Below are 19,081 nucleotides of genomic sequence, written 5' to 3'. Positions count from 1 at the left end.
GTATCATGTCATCTGCAAAAAGGGATAGTTCAACTTCTTCCTTCCCTATGCGGATCCCTTTAATGCCTTTTTCTTGCCTTATTGCCCTGGCTAAGGGTTCCAGGACTATATAGAAGAGGAATGGAGACAGTGGGCATCCTTGCCTTGTTACTGATTTTAGGAGAATTAGTTGTCCTTTTTCCCCATTAAGTATAATATTGGCTATTGGTCTGTTGTATATGGCTTTTATTGTTTTAAGGAATGTTCCTTCTATTCCTATTTTCTCCAGAGCTTTAACATGAATGAATGTTGTATTTTATCAAAAGCCTTTTTTGCATCAGTGGAGATAATCATGTGGTTCTTGACCTTGGATCTGTTGAAGTGTTGGATTATATGTATTGATTTACGTATGTTAAACCATCCCTGCATCCCTGGGATGAAGCCTACCTGGTTGTAATGTATGATTTTTTTATGTGTTTCTGGATTCTGTTAGCTAGAATTTTGTTAAGGATCTTTGCATCTGTGTTCATCAAGAAGATTGGTCGGTAGTTCTCTTTTTTTGTTGGGTCTTTGCCTGGTTTGGAGGTAAGTGTGATATTGGCATCGTAGAATGAGTTTGGGATAGCACCCTCCTTTTCTACTTCTCTGAAGAGCTTGAGTATGGGTATTAGTTCTTCTTTAAAGGTCTTACAGAATTCTGTTGTGAATCCATCTGGTCCTGGGCTTTTCCTTGTTGGAAGACTTCTGATTGCTTCCTGTAAGTCGTTGTAAGATATTGGCTTATTTAATTGATTTACTTCTTCTTTGCTCAGTTTGGGCAACTTGTATTTCTCTAAAAATGCATCCATTTCTGCTAGGTTTTCTTTCTTTAGAGAGTATAACTTTTGAAAATAGTCCTTTATAATTGTTTGGATATTTTGGGTACTTGTGATTTTTCCTGTGGCATCCCTGATCTTGTTAATTTGGGTTTCCTCTCTTTGCTGCTAAGAAGAATATGTACTGTGTTGTTTTAGGGTGAAATACTCAGTAGATGTCGGTTAGTTCCGCATGAAGTATGGACTCACTTAATTTGGTAGCTTCTTTGCTAATCCTCTGGTTGGTAGACCTGTCCTTTGGTGAGAGTGGGGTATTAAAGTCTCCTAGTATTATTGTATTGGGATCTATTTTATTCTGTAAGTTTGAGAGTATTTGCTTAACATATTTGGGTGCTCCAATGTTTGGGGAATATAAATTAATGATGGTAATATCCTCCTCTTGGATTGTTCCCTGTATTAATATGTAGTGTCCTTCCTTGTCTTTTTTGTATTGATTTTAATGAAAAGCTTATTTTGTCAGATATTAGGATAGCTACTCCTACTTTCTTACTGGGGACATTTGATTGGTAGATCCTTTTCCAACCCTTCACTCTGAGTTTGTTTGTATGTTTGGCTGAGAGGTGGGTCTCCTGAAGGCAACAGATGGATGGGTCATGTTTTCTGATCCAATCTTCAGTTTTTTCTTTTGATTGGTGAAATAAGTCCATTAATATTTAAGGTTATTATAGAGAGATGCATTGTGGTGCCTGTCATTCCTGTTTTCCTAAGTTTTTCTTCTCTCCTTTCCTCCTGTGCTTACCAAGTTAGACTTCTATTAATGCCTGTCTGGGTGCAGGTCCCTGTTCCTGGTTGCTTTCTTCAGGTTGTGTTCCCCCTCTTAGTATTCTTTGTAATGCTGGCTTATTGTTTATGAATTCATTTAGTTTTTCTTTACTAGTAAAAATTTTCATTTCTCCATCGACTGTGAATGCTAACTTTGCCGGGTATATCAGTCTGGGCTGGCAGTTATTGGTTCTCAGGGCTCGGATGGTACTTTCCCAGGCTTTTTTTGCATTCAGTGTCTGTGTGGAGAGATCTGCAGTGATTCTAATTTTTTCCCCATTGTAGTATAGCTCCTCCTTCATTTTTGCTGCATGCAAGATTGTTTCCTTATTATTCAGATCTATCATTTTTACTATAATGTGTCTAGGAGTGTTTCTCCTGGGATCTTTCTTGATAGGTGTTCTATATGCTTCTGTTATGTAGGTAAGATGTTCTTTTTTTAAGACAGGGGAAATTTTCATTGATAATCTTGTTGAATAGGTGTTGCATTCCCTTGTTTTGATATTCCTCACCTTCATCCACTGCAATTATACAAAGGTTAAATTTCTTGGCACTATCCTCTTGCTCTTGGATTTCCCTTTGGCATAATTTAAGTGATTTTTCCATATCTGTGACTTTTTGGTCCAGTTGGTGTATTCTGTTTTCTGTATCTGACACTTTAAATTCCATTTTGTTCACTCTGTTAACTATGGCTTCCATTGTGGTTTGCATGGAGGAAATGGACTCATTTATGGATTTGATGTTGGGTCTCAAAGTACTAATCTCATGTAGAGAGCTGCGAGAGGCCGCACCTGGAAGATGGCGCCGGCTTCCGCCCTCCGCCTTCCCGATGGCGAGTGCTCTCGTGGTAAACAACTCCTGATATGGCTAAGGCAAAGAATCTGGCTTGCTTCTGTGCACCTGAACCTATTGGCGGTTCCCACGTGGCGTATCAGGGTTGGCTACTCAGCGGGTATTTAAGGCTGTGGGGAATTCTCCCCGGGGTTGGGGTCAGAAGATTACTAAAAGGTCCTGAATAAACTGCGGAGAGAAGAGTCCGGTGTCGCGTCGTCATTACCGGCCGAGGCGGTAGCGACACGTGGTGGCCCGTACGGGGACTCAGCCACAACCCCAACGAGGACTCAGAACTCTCTGTGGTCAGGGTGGTGCACCGGTAAGTTCCCAGGTAAAAGGGGAATCCGCCACAAGAGCGGGGATAAGTCCCCAGGTAAAAGGGGAATCCGCCACAAGAGCGGGGATAAGTCCCCAGGTAAAAGGGGAATCCGCCACAAGAGCGGGGAGTAAGTTCCCAAGTAAAAGGGGAATCCGCCACAAGAGCGGGGGGATTTTTGCTCTTCTCAGTAGATAAAGAGAGAGTGAGAACCCGGGGCTAGTCAATAGAGTAGCCAAAAGTGAAATTAAAAGTTTGTTTACCAGCTTTAAATGTTTAAAACATGGGCGCTTCTTCGCACCCAATTTTTTTGGCTCTCAATGAGCTACTGCACTCAAAAAAGTTAAAAATAAAAAACAGTACTTTAGAGAGATTTTTGAATGAATGTGACATCGTTGCCCCGTGGTTCGCTGTCTCCGGAAGCCTCACGGTGGCCTCTTGGGAGAAACTAGGGAGGGACCTAGATTTTGCCTCTGAACAAGGAACGCTTAAGAGCGGAGTGAGACCAATATGGAAACTGATAAGAGGCTGTCTCGAGGACCAGCGTTGCAGTGAGGCGGTAGAGAATGGTCAGGCCGCCTTAGAAATGCTGCAGGAAGAAAGATCAGAAAGGGCAGACAGCGAAAAGGAGGAGAGCAGGGGGGGGTCATACCCTGATTTTGCCGAACTAGAGACCTCTGAGTCTACAGACTCAGAGGAACTACAATCACTCATAGAACAAATAGAAAAAACAAAGATAAGAAAGAGGAGGAAAGGGAAGGAGAGAGAGGACCCAGATAAAGACGAATGCACGCCCTCCGTGCACCGCCCCACACCTTCGGCCCCTCCGCTCTATGCGGAGGATCCTGGAAGTGGCAGCCCCGGCTGTTCTTTCAGCCCAGGAGTGTGGAAAGCGGTCAGAACCGAGTTACATCTAGCCTGTCCAATATTTCAGGATCCACAGGGACAGCGGTATCATGAACCCTTAGATTTTAAGGTGATAAAATCTTTAGCTGAGTCTGTGCGGACATACGGAATCACGGCCTCCTTTACTGTAGCCCAGGTGGAGGCCCTAAACAGACACTGCATGACACCCGGTGATTGGAGTGGGCTCGCACGAGCTTGTTTGAGCCCAGGTCAGTATTTAGATTGGAAGGCCTTTTTGATTGAATTTGCTAGTGAAGAGGCTGCGGCCAATCAGGCTGGGGGAAACCCAGCTTGGGACAGAGATATGCTGCTTGGACAGGGGAGATTCGCCAATCAGCAGATAGGCTACCCGGTTCAAGTTTATGAACAAATCAATAAAATTGGCATAAAGGCATGGAAGGCCTTACCAAATAAAGGCGAGGTGAGTGGCAATCTCACCAAAATCCTGCAGGGCTCTATGGAGCCGTTTTCGGACTTTGTTGCTCGTATGGTTGAGGCCGCTGGCAGAATTTTTGGTGACCCCGACGCAGCCATGCCATTAATTAAACAGCTTGTTTACGAGCAGTACACTAAGGAATGCAGAGCCGCCATAACCCCATATAAGAATAGGGGACTAGAAGCATGGATGAAAGTTTGCAGAGAGCTGGGCGGACCACTAACTAATGCTGGATTAGCTGCTGCTGTGGTGCAATTAACCCAGGAGAATGGGGCTGGGAAGGTGGCTCAGTGGTAGAGCGCTTGCCTTGCATGCATGAGGCCCTGGGTTCGATTCCTCAGCACCACATAAGCAAAATGAAAAAAGCCGGAAGTGACGCTGTGACTCAAGTGGTAGAGCGCTGGCCTTGAGCTGAAGAGCTGAGGGACAGCGCCCAGGCCCAGAGTTCAGGCCCAGGAAAAAACCTATTTAAAAAACGCTGCAAATTTGTCTAAACAGTTGTCTAGTTATCTTTTAGGTAATTGAACTGGGGAGTTCGACAGCCTGATGGAACAGCTCAGGATTGCCATCGTCGTGGTGAACTCGACCCGAGTGGATACCGGATTGGCGGAGGGGTTATCTTCATGGATCTCCGCTGCTATGAATCATCTCAAGGAGGGGGCGGGTTTGGGAGCCCTGATAGGCCTTCTGGTGTTAGCCTTCTTGGTATGTCTGTGGTGCATTTGCCAAATTAGAGGTTCTCAGCGTCGCAGTGCAGCCATGGTTATCCAAGCCTTTACAGTCATTGGAGCAGGTCAGTCCCCCTAAGCGTGGCTTGCCACCCTAAAACAATGAGCACAGATTGCAAAGCCAAAGTACTGCAGTCGAGAGGCATGAGTTTTGCCCTCGAGGAGAGCATGTTTGATTGCACACGGGTTCGATTCGCCTTTTCCCGTCCTTGTGAAAAACGAATCAATGGACAGGCTGAGTCATCCCTAGAGAAGGTACCCTCTGGGAGAAGGCTTGTATGCAGTCCTTGTAATTGCACAACAGGGATCAGACCTCTGTTCTCATCTGTGTTCTTTAAACAAAAAAGGGGGAACTGTAGAGAGCTGCGAGAGGCCGCACCTGGAAGATGGCGCCGGCTTCCGCCCTCCGCCTTCCCGATGGCGAGTGCTCTCGTGGTAAACAACTCCTGATATGGCTAAGGCAAAGAATCTGGCTTGCTTCTGTGCACCTGAACCTATTGGCGGTTCCCACGTGGCGTATCAGGGTTGGCTACTCAGCGGGTATTTAAGGCTGTGGGGAATTCTCCCCGGGGTTGGGGTCAGAAGATTACTAAAAGGTCCTGAATAAACTGCGGAGAGAAGAGTCCGGTGTCGCGTCGTCATTACCGGCCGAGGCGGGTAGCGACAATCTCACCTCTTAGTGAGGTGTGTACTGCCTCTATTTTTGCATGCACCTCCTGTTTGAGACCCTGCATCTCTTTGATAGTTTGTCTCTGTGTTCTTTAAATTTCTGGTCTATTTCTTGCTTTAATTCTTGAGTCATTGCCTCCAGCATCTCTTGGATGGAGCTTTTATCTTCCATTTCTGCTTTGCTCCCACTGAGGCTCTCCCCTGGATGGCTGCTGGCTTTTTGGGGTACCTTGCTATCCTGGGTGTTGATAAACCTTGTAATTTTTCTCTGATTTTTGCATGGGGATTCAGGGATTATTGGAGAGTAATCTGAAATTTTGTTTTGGTCAATAGGTGTCTGTCTTTGCTTGGTTGCTGTTTCTGGCTTGGTAGAGAGAGTCTGTACCTGGTCTTGCTTCTGTTGGGGGCCAACCTCCAGCTGCTGGTCTGACCCATGCAGGGCTCTCGGCTCTCTGCTGTAGATCACTGGTAGTTCTCACCTTTAGAAGGACTGAGTGGCCTACACTGCTTCTGTTTACTCCTACAGGTGCTCTTGGTGAGATCGGATGTGGTGGATGTACTCTCTCAGTTGCTGGAATCTGCTATGGGCTCCTGATATTTTGTTGTGTGTTGTGTGTGTTGTGTGTGTGTGTGTGTGTTTTCCGGTTGTGGGCCTGAACTCTGGGCCTGGGCGCTGTCCCTCAGCTCTTCAGCTCAAGGCTGGTGCCCTACCATTTGAGCCACAGCACCACTTCTGGGTCTTTCTGCTTATGTGGTGCTATGGAATCAGATCCAGGGCCTCATGCACATAAGGCAAGCACTCTACTGCTAAGCCACCTTACCAGCCTGAGCTCCTGACTATTATCAGGTGCTGGCAGCCTGAGTTGTCCAATTCCTGGCCTGGGATATATGGTGGGGTTTGGGCTTCTGGTTCTCTTGCCCTGGACACCAGGTCTTTTGCGGTCACAGGCGTGATTCCCAGGGGTGCAGTTCCCTGTTTCCCCCCCTCTGCTGAGGACTGACTTCAATCAGGAGGAGTTGGTTGTGTTGCTCAGGCACTGGATCCCCAGGCTTGGTCCTGGCTCCCGGTCCCTGGCCTGGGGCACACCAGTTGGACCTGTGCTGCTGTGTATCCTGCCTGAGTTATGCAGCCTGGAGTACACAGTTCAAGTTTCTTCCACTGTTGGATGTTGTGACCCAGGGGCACTGTTCCTGGTTTGGGCATTTAAGCTCCCTTCCAGGGGCGCTCTTGCTCTAGCCTGGCCAGCTGCATGTGCTCCATGGGCTGGTGGAGCTCTTGAACAGTTCCCAGTTTTAATGGGTCCTGTAATCCAGATGTTGGGTTAGGGGTCTGGGTCAAGGTCTGGGGATTCCCACCAGCTCTGTTCTCCCTTGAAGAGGGATACATTGTCCCCTGCAGGGTACTCACCCTGGAGCTAGTTGTTGTTTCTGTGTGATGTAGTTCGTAGGTTGCCACTGCAATCAGAGTTCAGTTGAGATGCTTGTGGGCTGGGTCGGGTGGTGGTGGCTCTGCTGTTTCTCCTCTGTCTCTGCCTCTGTTGATGCTGTTCAGGTCAGCGCCCTGGGATGAGCCTCAGGCTTCTGGCCAAGGGGTGGGAGAGGGGTCTCTGTGCAGGTTCTGAGCACTGGAGTTTGTCTCTGTTTGTGCTCTCAAGATCAGCACTAGTACCTTGCAGCTCTTCTGCTCTGGCCTTCTGTGGGCGTCTCGTGTAGTTCTGGGGTTCCTGCCATGGGGCTGAGTGGCTTTGGGGGGATGGAGCCTCTCTGCTCAGAGAGTGAGGGGTGGGGGTGGGATCTTTGTGCAGTCTCCCGGCTCAGAGGTTTCTCTGTTCATTGCCATCCGCGGGTCCTACACTGGTACCTCAGGTATCTTCTGCATGGGTGATCTGCAGATGACCCCCCTCCCCGTGTCTCTGGGGACTCCAGAAGCCCCCACCAGGCCGGGCTGGTGCATTGCTGTGCAGCCAGTAAAGGTTGGGGGAGGGGTCTTCATGCTTCTCTGTTCTGATTCTTCCTTTTCTTTCTTTCTTTTTTTTTTTCTGCCTCCTGTTTTTCTCTGGGTGTTCATCTTTTTGTTGTTGTTGGTCTCTTGGGGAGGTTAAGGGTTGGAACTCGAACTCTCTTTTTGCTGGAGAGAGCTGTGGCATTTCCTACTGTCCCATCGCCATCTTGGTCCCCCCTCCGCACTTAACTTTCTGATGGGCACAATTCTGTTATGAGAACTGAAAGGAAGGGAGGAGGAGGGGTGGGGAGGAAAGTATTAATTTTTGCATGTGCTAAGAAGAAAGTTCAGCTCTGACACAAGAAAAACTGATACTTGAAAATCAAGGTCATTAGTATTCCATTATCCCACCAATTTCCATTCCACAGATGCTCTTATCCAATGAAGTCATTTCTCACCAGAGATTATGGCTCAGAAGTGGGGAGGGACTGCATCAAGTTTCCTAATGTGGGCTTTTAATAACCGGTTCCCAAGCCTGAAATATGAAACAGATTCTAGAATTAAACCAAGACGTTAGGCAGATTAGTGGGGGGGGGGGGGGGGAAGGGGGAGGATTATAATGAGGGCAAGCCCCAAGTTGAAAGGAAGATGGCATCACAGCTGGCTTTCCTACTTGGTTTGCAGCTTTCTGAGAAGCCAGCTCTGACCAGATGAATTTAGAAACCCTAGAAGTGTTTCATGTCCTTTATAAATCAGATGTCCTGCCCAACTCCAGAGTACACTCAGGATGAACTGGGTGTCAGTTTTGTGACTTACATTCTAGCAGATGACAGCTGCTAAGTGCTCTTTCTAATCTTCGGTGAGAGGACTGTTCAAATAATGGGTATGTTGCCCTCAGATAAACTTCTCTCAAATCCACAAGCAACCTAATTTTCTTTTGGGCAAAAGTCCTGTCAAGACTTCCCTCCAGAGCCTTTGCAGTTACTTCTGCCAGGAAGATTAATGAAGAGGTACTATGGGAAGGTTCTCAACAATTATCAGAGTAACAGACTGAGCTTAGAACCAACCAGTCAACCCTTCATAACAGCTCTGAGTGCTCCAGATAGCAGATTTCCCAGACAGCAGCCTAATGTTTTGCATGCATGCTCAGGGATAGTGTGGAATGAGGCCTGGAAGAAAGTCAGCCTCTTCCTTCAAGGCCAGCTGCCCTTCAAACAAGGAACTAACTGGGAAGGCCAAGCCCAGGGCTCTGCCTCTACAAGAGAGTAGAACACAAAAGGCTGTGTGGAAATTAGGCAGGATCTTCCTGAAAAGCAGCAGCTGAATGCTGAATCCTAGAGCACCTAGAAAAGCCTATCATTATCAGAGCACTTCTGCTGCACCCAAGAAGGAGACATTTTCTTTAAAGGGAGAACAGCCAGTTGGTAATCCTTGACACACCAATCCCATTCACCACTTTGTCCTCCTCCTCTTTATGCTATTCCAGAGAAAAAGAAGTTAAACAGTAATTAAATCTGCCCAGTGAGCCTATCCACACACACTGCAGGTCAGAGTTATGAGGAGCATCCAGCTATTGCTTTCCTCTCTTTCTGAAATAAGAGTCCCATACTGGGCCCTGGGTTCTAATTCTGACTCTGCCAAGTGGACACATCCCTGTCCTGGGAGCCTCAATTTACCTCATCTGGGAGAAATAATGGAAAGAAGCCCAGACTCTTCAGGAGTCTGCCTCTGAGTCTACCTACAGGAGGTGGAGGAGGGAGGAGGAGCCACAGGTTTTAGGTAAAACCAGACGGGGGCGGGTGTGTGTGTGGGGGTGAGGAGTAAGCATCCCAAGCCCCACTGCACCTAAGGCACTCACCTGTCCCGCCCCAGGGACCACCGCTCCCAAGCCCCTGGGGATGCCATGGGGCTGCCATGGAGCTATAGCTTGCAGGACACAGCTCACGTTGGACAGGAAGACCAGGGCTGCCAGTACCAGAGCCACCACCTGCAGAAGCCGCTTCTCCTCCTGCATTTTTAGAGCCAGTCAGCCTCGCTGCGCCCTGCCGGCCCCAGTGTGCCGCCCCCCACTCCAGGCGCCAGGCCCTTCAGCGCTTCCGCCTGGCTATGGTGGCAGCAGCTCAGCAAGCACAAGCAGCCCTGTCCTGCTCCACCTCCGCAGCACTTCCACTGCTTGCCTGCCAGGAAGCCAGATGCTACCACTAAGTCACCGCCATGGGGGGGCGGGGCTCTGATGCCAACACCGATGTGGGCCACTGTGGAGCCATCAGGCCTGCAATAACCTCTTATGGACTTTCTAGTGAACGCCCATAGATGTTGACCTCCATCTTCTTGTGATGGGTTTCAGTCTACCCCAGGAAGACCTAGATGTCCAACATTAGGTCTCCCCACTCCTGAGCCCCCATGGTGCGTCCTGCTCCTCCCAGGCTCCCCACGTGCAGGGGTGGTGAGAAAGTTGGGTTGTTGGGCCCTGACTGATGCGCACTTGGTGCTAAAGCACAGGGTGCGCTTTTGTGAAGTTGGAGTGCGCCCCGGGATCTGATCCCGGCCACCTTTGCTGAGTGAGCTACGGTTCAAGGATTCGAGCTCCTCTGGCTTTGCTTCTAGTGTTGGAGCCCTGCCCATGCACAGTCCCCGGGTTTGGGGCTCTCCACTGACCTTGGCTAGGGCCCGAGGACACCAGGACCTGTTTTGACCCCAGGACCTTGGTGTCCTCAGCCATGGAATGCAGTCCACACTGTTATTTGCTCTTCTCTGCTCTAGAAACTTCTTCCTCTAAACCTTTATGTGGACCTGGATGCTTGATGGATCCTGACTATAATCCTAGCTACTTAAGATGCTGAAATATGAAGATCCCTGTTTCAAGTCAGCCTGGGAAAACAAAGCTGACAGAATCCTATCTAATTAACTAGCAAAAAATCTCCAAGTGGAGGTTTGGCTCAAGTGGTAGAGCATCTGTCTTGAGAGAAAAAGCCAAGCAAGGGCATAAGACCCTGAGTTCAAGCCCCAACACTGGCACGCACACATACACATGTAAAAATAAGCCATGTGTGGTTCTCTCCATCTCAGGAACTAGATCAGCGGTTTTGCCTCAGCAAACCCTGTCCAGCTGATCTAAAATGTGAACTTCTTTCCTCTCCAGTTACTTGCTGTTTTGTCAGAGGAGTTCTCCATTTGGGCCTCCCTCTTAGGGTGTGAGCTCTAAGGTCACACTCTGTTCTATTGCATCCTTATCTCTAGCAGCACCAACTTCCTTTTATTGTAAATCAGAAAAGTGGCTCTCTTTTTGGGCAGAGGAGTTTGGGCCAAGCAGCCCAAGTAGAGCTGAGGTCTGAGGATTTTAGCTCATACACACCTCAACCATGGAAGGTAAACTGAGGACCTTTCTAGATTAGGCACATTGTAACTACTATATTCGGTAAATACTGCTGGAGCCAAGTATAGTAATCAAGGTCATCACATAAAGGAAATAATTTGGAGTCTCTCCCCTTCCCCTCTCCTGTTCTGCTCCCTAGAGGACTCTGAAGGAAATTAGATTTGAGGTGTTTTGTCTTATTTTATTTATTTATTTTATCTTCCCTGAGTCACTTGTTGATCAAAGTTGCACACCAGCCCGTCTGCCCACCATAAGGACTTTGCCCTAAGAGCCCAGCTTTAATCTCTGACCTCTTTCATCACTTTTACAATATAGGTTACACCCTGTGGGGAAGAGGCTTCTGGGACTTTACCCTCCTCCCGGTGACAAGACTACTCCCAGGGAAAAAAGACGCAGCTGACCACTGACTGAAACTGAACCAGAGCTGGTACTTTCCGGACTGAGCCTTCCTACTGGGACAGTCATGGGCATTAAAAGAGATAAAATATAATAAAGTGTTGTCTAGCCCTGGTGGCTCACATCTGTAATCCTATCAATTCAGGAAGCTGCAGTGTAAGGACTAGGGCTTGAACTCAGTGTTTTAGGCATTGTCCTATAGCTCAAGGCTATAGTACTCTATAACTTGAGCCATAGCATCACTTCTTGAGTAGTTTATTAGAGATAAAATCTCATGGACTTTTCTGCCCAGGCTGGCTGTGAACTGAGATCCTCATATCTCAGTCTCCTGAGTAGCTAGGATTACAGGCATGAGCACCAGCGTCCAGCTGGACCCCACCTTTCTGATGTCACTTCCCCTCATTCTCTTTCTCACTCAGAACCAGCCAAACACCCCTTCCTCCTGGTCCTGAGTTCATTCTAGCCCTGAGACTTGCACCTTAGCTATTGCCTCTGCCTGGTGTTTTTCCATACTCCCCCTAAGGCTGGCTCCCTCTCACCCTACAGGTCTTGAGGCTGGCATTATACCCCTTGAGCCACAGTTCCTACTTATGAGTTATTGCTACTTAATTGGAGATAAGAATTTCACAGACTTTTTGCCCAGGCTGACTTCGAACCATAATCCTCAGATCTCAGTCTTCTGAGAAGTTAGGATTACAAGCATGAACTACCAGTGCTAGATACACAAGAACTCTTTTAAGCATCTATACCTGCACTTTTTATCTTGCTATTGTTGCTTCATATATTTTTTTTTATTTACTTGATTGTCATTGGGCTTCCCCAAACAGATGATTGGTTGTGCCTTGGGTAGGTGCCTTATCTGTTCCTAGCCTATGCTGTGGACTATTCACACCTGACATATATCTGATAAATGGTGAATCTCTCCTCCCACTGTCCCCTTGCTACTTCCTTTTTAATTATTATTATTTTTTTGTCTGGGCTTTGCACTTAAGGTCTGGGCACTGTCCTGTCCCTGAGTTTTTTTTTACTCAAGGCTGGCATTCTATCACTTGAGCCACAGCTCTACTTACAGCAATTTGGTGGTTAATGGGAGATAAGAATTTCACAGATACACATTATTGTTGGCTTACACCTGTAATCCTAGCTACTCAGGAGGCTGAGGTCTAAGGAGTATGGTTCAAAGTCAGCAAGAGCTGGAAAAATCTCCAATTAAACACAGAAAAAACTGGAAGTGGCACTGTGCCTCAAGTGGTAGAGTGCTATCCTGGAGCAAAAAGAAATTAGGGTCAGTTCCCAGGCTCACAGTTCAAGGCCTGGTACTGGCAAAAAAAAAAAAAAAAGCTCACAGATTTTCCTGTGCAGGCTGGCTTCTAATCATGGTCTGTAGATCTCAGTCTCCTGAGTAGCTAAGATTACAAGCATTATTGACTAGTGTCTAGGACCCTTTTTATTTAACAAACTGCTGATTCATGGACTGTGTCTCCAGTTTTCCATCTTGTTATTAGTAACTGGAAATGTCAACCAGAGGAGAGGTAACAGGTGTGGGCCTTCAACCTTCCTGATGGGGATACAAAACCTTTCCTACTAGCTGTTCTTACCTTGGCTCTTTTAGGGAGCTTCCATGCTAATGCCATTTGTCATGCGATCTCAAGCTGATGAGGCCAAAGTCTTGAGCCAAAGTTTGTAGAAGAATAATGGATGCAGCAGGCTAGAGGTACTGGTGGGTCAGCTGTTTTTTTTTTTTTTTTTAACATATTTTATTAATGATTGATTGATTGATTGTGTGTGTATGTGTGTGTGTGTGTGTGTGTGTGTGTGTGTGTGTGTGTGTGTGTGTGCATGTGTGCTGGTACTAGGGCTTGCTCTCTTGTTTAGTTTTCTGCTCAACCACTTGAGCCACACCTCCATTTCTTGCTTTTTGTTGTAGTTTACCTGGTTAATTGAAGATAAGAGTGTCCCAGGCTTTTTTTTTTTACCCAGACTGACTTTGAACCACGATTCTCAGATCAGCCTCCTGATTCACTTGGATGATGGCATGAGTCACCAGTGTGTGGCTTGTTTTTAATGTTCTTTAATGAACTGCTTATCCACAGACAGTGTCTCCAGTTTCCCATTTATCATCAGAAATCTTTAGCCCCCATTTCCTTATCTACTAAATAAGGAGGATTGTAATGGTGTGATTTCCTGGCTGGCAGCAAAGAGATCTGCTTAGCCAAAAGCAAAGCCTGAAAAACCATGTGCCTTCTAGATCTCCAGTGAGTCCTCATCTCTTGGGGCTCACCAAGTTAAACTGGCACATTCCCAGAGAAGCCTGATCTCCTTGAAAAATATAAAATAATCTCCCCCCCGCGCCCTCTGCTTTCTCTGGCTCTGCTTAGTTGGAGATAAGAGTTTCTTGGACTTTCTTGTCTGGTCCAAGATCCTCCACCCAGAGCCTTCTCAGTAGTTAGGATTACAGACATGTGCCACCACACCCTACTGTACATCCTTTTGACATTGACTTGCTTACTCAAAGGCACACAATTAATGTTTGCTGGGTAACACTTGACCTTGGGCTTCCCCACAGGGCTGTAAGCCTCATGAGGAAGACCATGTGCACATTTTGCTATTTCTTGTTTGGTTTAGTAGCCTTTACTTTTTAGAGCAATTTTAAGTTCCCAACCAAATGGAGCAGAAGGTACTGAGATGTTTTGTATTCCTCTACCATTCTTCCCACACACACTCATGATAGCAGGCATGCTAATATTGATGAAAGCCACTTCTGGCCTTTTCTGTGATCAATTGGAGATAGAGTCTCACAGACTTTTCTGCTCTGGCTGGCTTTGAACCATGATCCTCAGATCTCAGCCTCCTAAGTAGCTAGGATTACAGGCTCAAGCCACCAACACTGATTCATATCTCCAAGTAATCACCACTACATTATTAACTACACTGCTTGACATGTTATTATCCTGAGCTTATACTGAACATTCAGGTTCACACTTAGTGTTGTACATTCAGTGGCTTTGGACAATTGTGTAAGGACGTGTCCACCATAGCAGAATTGTACAGAGTTTCACTGCTCGCAAAAAAACATCCTTTGGATTCTAATGAAGAAGATGGCGGGGCTCTCACAGGTAGCCCCACTATGTGTCTCTGACCAAAAGAAGATCTAGGGGCACAGCCACACTTTACCTCAAGAGATCCACTCCAATCAAACATTAAGACTTTTCTACTACTAGAGGACTATCTTGGCAGGCAAATAAGCAAAGAGAAAAGAGAAACAGTGAATGGGACCCTTGCGGAGCAACTGCACCCCTCAATGCTGTGGTGCACCAGGATCTCTGCAGACTTTAAACAGAGGAGCACCTAAAAACTGAAGAAAGCGCTCAACACTAGACCCATGGAAAGTTAGGAGGGAATCTGGTGAAGACCTCCGAGCTGGCAAAAAGCCCCCACTCCACTCCCCCACCCCCAGGGTGGCTACAGGGAAGGAGCGAACTCAGCAATTACTGCCATTACAATCGCCAGAAATTGGCACCACCAGCTAAGCCCTCAAAGTCAGCCCATGACTGCAGCTCTGGCAGGATCCCCATGGGCCCCTCACTAACCCTGTACAAGGCTCCCAGGAAACCACAGCCACAGCCAACCCACTGCTCTAAGCTCTACTGACCAAGCGCCCTGCCTACTGGGTACTCTGCTGGGACCTGCTCCCTCCCTGCTGCCAGCCCAGGCCCCGGCACCTGAGGCACCACCAAACTGCTACAGGCGTCTCTGCAGATGCACCTAGCAGCCTCAAGCAGCCACCCTGAAGGCTGCCCGCCACTGGTCTGCCACTTACCACTGCCTCTGCTGCAGACCAGCAGGGATGCTGCAGACCAGCAGGGACGCTGCAGCCCACATCAGCCGGCTGCACAAACCTCCACCTGGCTCCCCAGAGCCAGGACTCCCCACGCTGCCACAGAGGAGACCCTTCAGCATCAGCAGAGCCATACCCCCCACCTGCACCTGCCAACACCCAGACCCTCTGACTGAGAACCTGCCAACTCCATCCTACCAGCCACAGCACAGGCTCTGAGGTCCAGCACACCATCAGCTACAGACCTTGTGAGTAACCCAACTGGGTCCACTCCCTGGAAGGCAATTCCCTGTGGGATCCCAAAGCCCCCTGACAACAGCCTCCTTCCAAAAGGGAGAGATCATACCAGAACAGAGCACAGACAAAAGCTCTGTTCCTAAGGCTCCTGTGGCTTCCTGGGAAAGCCTGGGAATACAGATCCAGGCCTATGATAGCAGTCTACAAACCTGAAGCCCCCAAAACTCCCTCCCACCAGGCCTGAGAGTGGGACTGTAGATAGCAGGGAGCCTCCCCCATGAAAAGGCCATCTGCTCCCAACCAAGCCACAAGGAAAGTGACTACAGCAAAGCATACAAGGTTCCATCAGAAGTCTGCTCTAAGGACTACGGGAAGACTAAAGCTCCCCCAAAGAACCCCAAAAACCCATTCTTTAGTTTTTTGTTCCTGTTTTTATTTTGTTAGTTTTGATCTCTGATCGTTTTTTTTTTTTTTAATTTTTGTGTTACTTATATGTATTGTGATTTCGGATTTGCTATTGCACTTAAAGCTTCTATTTTTTCATTACTATTTGTTTTTTTTTCTCCCACTTTCCAATTTCCTAATTTGTAAGTTTTTTCTTTTCCTCTCACTCTCCCCTTCTCCTTTCTTTACACATTATACTTCTGCTCCATCAGAGCTACCCTCCATAGTTCTATACACAAAGTAAGGCCTCCTTCTATGTGTGTAAACAATAATTACAGGTGTTAACTTAGATTGTGACTCTCCAATAATATCTGAATAATCTTTCTCTAATCTCAGCAAGTCTCCCAAATATACTTATACGTAACTTCTTTTTATTACCTTCATCTCGATCTCTAAGCAACTCCCTACATAACTTTCTTCAAATTCTTTTCCTCCTCTTACACTCAGCTGCAAGGTCTTTATTCTCCTACTACTACATATATCCCTCCCCTAAGCTGTTCTTACCCCTCTACTATCATTACACCCAAGTCATCTTCTGAACTTGAACTCATATCTCTCCAATCCTAACCCTTTACTTCTCCATCTGCACCAGCCCATTGATCCCTAATGGTTTATATCTGACCCAACGTACAGTTGGTTCTATATTTGACCACAAAATTGGTTCCATCTGACTATTTTGAGTACAAGGGGCCCATCTTGTTAACTCTAAGCAGCAGGCTACTTATCAGCCACACTCAGGTTGTCTCAAAAGTTACAAATATACATAGTCTCGACCCCAAAGCCACAATATTCCTCTCCAAGCAAAGAAAAAGAGAGCTAAATAGGAAAACACCTACACATAACTTTGAAACCCTAAGATCTATACACCTACATGACACCAGATTGGCTCCGGTCCAAAACAAAGACTGTCCAACACTATCTCCACATAAACAAGCTACAGAGCAGTCCCAGAATAACATAGAGGATAATGCTCAAGATAGATTATAAACATGGCTGGCAAACCTGCTGAATGAAAAATTGGACACCCTGCATATGGCTATCAGAGAACGTGATGAGGTCAACCAGAAGCTAATAGATGACTTCATGGCCTCCACAAATAAAAAGATAAAAGAACTTCAGCAGAGGGAGAAAGAAGCTAATGAAAAGATAAGAACCCAGATTAAAGAGTGGAAAGAAAAGTCTGAGAACCAACTCCAGGAGGTAAGGCAATTTATTCAAGACTTAAAAGAAAACCTTAATAAGGAGCTGGCCGTCATTAAGAAAGACCATCAAGAAGCAAAGGTGATAGACACCAAAGTAAAAAGCCTTCAAAGTAGCATGGAGGAGGCTGAAGAAAGAATATCAGAGGCTAAAGACAGTTTAGACTCCATAGAGAAAGAGCACACAATTATTCATAACAAAACTAAGAAGCATGACAGATCACTGCAGGAAATAAAATATACATTCAGAAAGCCTAATTTGAGAATAATAGGTATATAAGAGGGCCTGGAGAGGGAAGCCAATGGATTAGGAAGTATATTCAGCAGAATTCTAGCAGAGAACTTCCCAAATATACAAAAGGACAGGCCCATCCAGATACAAGAAGCTTTTAAAACCTCAAATAGACCAGACCAGAACAGGTCATCCCACCACCACATTATAATCCATATCGGCTCAATAGCCACTAAAGAAAGAATTCTCAAAGCTGTCAGGGAGAAGAGAACAATCACATATAAATGTAACCCAAACAGAATTATCTCAAACTTCTCAGTAGATACCATAAAAGCAAGGACGGCCTGGAAAGGGGTATGCCATGCCTTAAAGTCAAATAACTACCAACCAAGAATAATCTACCCAGCTAAGCTCTCATTCATAGCAGAAGGACAAATAAAAACCTTCCATAGCAAGGAAAATCTGAATCAATATATTTCTACAAAACCAGCTCTCCAAAAAATCCTCAAAGACGTTCTATATATAGAAAACCAACAAGAACAGAATATTGGCAACGAACAGAGAAATATGTAATCACAACAAGAACTTCCAAGGCAGAGTTGCTCCCCAAAATATCTATAAAAACATAGGGGCAGGCAGCCACCTCTCAGTCCTAACCCTTAACATTACTGGTCTTAACTCTCCAATTAAGTGACATAGATTGTCCAGTTGGATCAAAAAGCAAGATCCTTCTATCTTCTGTCTTCAAGAGACACATCTTGCCCACAAAAATAAACCTATTCTGAAAGTGAAGGGCTGGAATAAAATATATCAAGCAAATGGCCCCCATAAACAGGCAGGAGTTGCAATCCTAATATCAGATAAAATAGACTTCAAATTAAAATCAATGAGAATGGATAAAGAAGGTCACTCCATACTAATTAAGAGATCTCACCTTCAGGAGGATATTACGATTCTAAACATCTACTCACCAAATAATGGAGCAGTGAAATTTATCCAAGAAACACTACTTTCCCTGAAATCTCACATAGATCCAAAGACATTAATTGTTGGGACTTTAATACACCATTATCCCCACTAGATAGATCAACCTGGCAAAAACTCAACAGAAACCTCGGATCATAAAATCTGCATGGATCAACTAGACTTAACAGACATCTACTGAATATTTCACCCAGCAGCATCAGATTACACTTTCTTCTCAGCAGCACATGGAACATTCTCCAAAATAGACCACATTCTAGGCCACAAAGCAAATCTGTCCAAATTCAGATACATTGAAATTATACCCTGCATTCTCTCAGACCACAAGGGAATAAAACTAGAACTCAACACCAAAAGCCACCAAAGAAAGTACTGTAACACATGGAGGCTGAACAACACACTGTTGAATCACCAGTGGGTCATGGAAGAGATTAGAAAGGAAATTCATGATATTCAACAAAAGTGAACACACAAATTACCAACTCCTCTGGGACACAGCAAAGGCAGTACTCAGAGGCAAGTTTATAGCTCTGAGTTTCTACATCAACAAATTGAAGAGATCTGAAACCAACAATTTAATGAGACATCTGAACTTCCTTGAAAAAGAGCAGCAAGCTAAACCCCAATCCAGTAGATGGAAAGAAATAATTAAAATTAAAATAGAATTAAACAAATTAGAATAAAAAACCATAGAAAGAATCAACAAAACAAAGAGTTGGTGCTTTGAAAAAATTAACAAAATTTGACAGACCCTCAGCAAATCTTATCAGAAAAAGAAGAGAACACACCCAAATAAATAAACTCAGAGATGAGAATGGAAAATCACCACAGAAACAACCAAGATTCAGAACATTATAAGGGAATTCTTCTCAAACCTTTATGCTAATAAGTTTGAGAACCTGGCAGAAATGGACCCTTTCCTAGCAAA

This window comes from Dipodomys merriami, unplaced genomic scaffold (assembly GCF_024711535.1).
Source record: "Dipodomys merriami isolate MVZ:Mamm:240054 unplaced genomic scaffold, mDipMer1.0.p SCAF_7, whole genome shotgun sequence".
In the NCBI taxonomy this organism is placed as follows: domain Eukaryota; kingdom Metazoa; phylum Chordata; class Mammalia; order Rodentia; family Heteromyidae; genus Dipodomys; species Dipodomys merriami.
The sequence above is the reverse complement of the archived record's forward strand: the minus strand, read 5'-3'. Positions refer to the sequence as shown.